General features: G+C 30.9%; 1 long non-coding RNA gene across 1 annotated transcript; it reads left to right on the top strand.

Moving 5' to 3' along the window:
- The first annotated feature begins 31 nt into the window (after window positions 1–31).
- Window positions 32–809, top strand: LOC101497325 (uncharacterized). The gene is made up of 3 exons (XR_001143330.3): window positions 32–176; window positions 324–408; window positions 485–809. It is a non-coding gene; the product is annotated as an uncharacterized lncRNA (long non-coding RNA).
- Window positions 810–1,009: the final 200 nt, after the last annotated feature.

Raw genomic sequence — 1,009 nt, 5'->3', positions numbered from 1 at the left:
TGTAATGTGTATAGTCTATCCATGCATTTACTGTCTATATAACGATTGTAGGTTGGTCTAGAAGGAAGTGCAATGGGGCAGTGGTGGGTGGATACAATAGGAAAGGCCTTGGAAGACGGAAAAGCTTTTGAGCGTATGGGTTCTTGGCAGCTTGCTGGCTTGCTTATATCTCTTTGGTAAGTGAGTGTAAACCATTTAGTTTGATAGACTTCCCACTTCTTTATGTAAAGGCTTTGCAGTTCTTTCTCCCTATAATGTACTCTGGATTTCTATCTTTGATAGTGTTTCTATGCTTATATTATGAGTTGACATTCCTCAATTAGGGTAAGAAAGAATCTTAGAAAACATGTTGGGGACATTGATGCTGAAGCAGTCCCATGTGGTTTTGGACGTGCAATTGGCAACAAGGTTTGCTTTCATTTCCTTGAATACATGATATTTGTTTGATAATATTATAATATGTAATGCTGCCATTTGAATCCAGGTGTGTTTAAATTTTTCAGTCATTATATGACATCAAATGAGAAAATCAGAATGCAATGTCGTACAAAGGATAAGTCTGTAAAGAAGATCATTTGTGAAGGCCAGTCTTTTGTCAAGAATGATGGAGAAGCACCGGATTATATCCCAAGAGCTGCTTTTGGCTTTCCTAGATGGCTTGAGGTATTGTATCTTTTCTTTGGTTATTTACGTTACTTTTGCGGCTTTTGTGGGTTAGCAAGTGGAAGAAATAATACAATTATAAAACGAAGATAATAATAAAATTAAAGAAAATAGAATTATCAAATAAAATATTAATTATATCTTTATTTTGGCAACTCTATTTTATTATATGTTATTATTATTTTCGTTTTATAGTTGTACTTCATAAAAAAAAAATAATATATAATAAATAGAGTTGTTAAATAAAAATTAATTATTACTTTATTTGGTAACTATAATTTATTATATGTTATTATTATCTTCGTTATAAATTACAAATACAAAACGAAGATAATAATAACATATA

Source organism: Cicer arietinum, chromosome 1 (assembly GCF_000331145.2).
Source record: "Cicer arietinum cultivar CDC Frontier isolate Library 1 chromosome 1, Cicar.CDCFrontier_v2.0, whole genome shotgun sequence".
Taxonomy (NCBI): domain Eukaryota; kingdom Viridiplantae; phylum Streptophyta; class Magnoliopsida; order Fabales; family Fabaceae; genus Cicer; species Cicer arietinum.
Note: the sequence above shows the minus strand (reverse complement) of the source record. Positions and strands in the feature narration are given on the sequence as shown.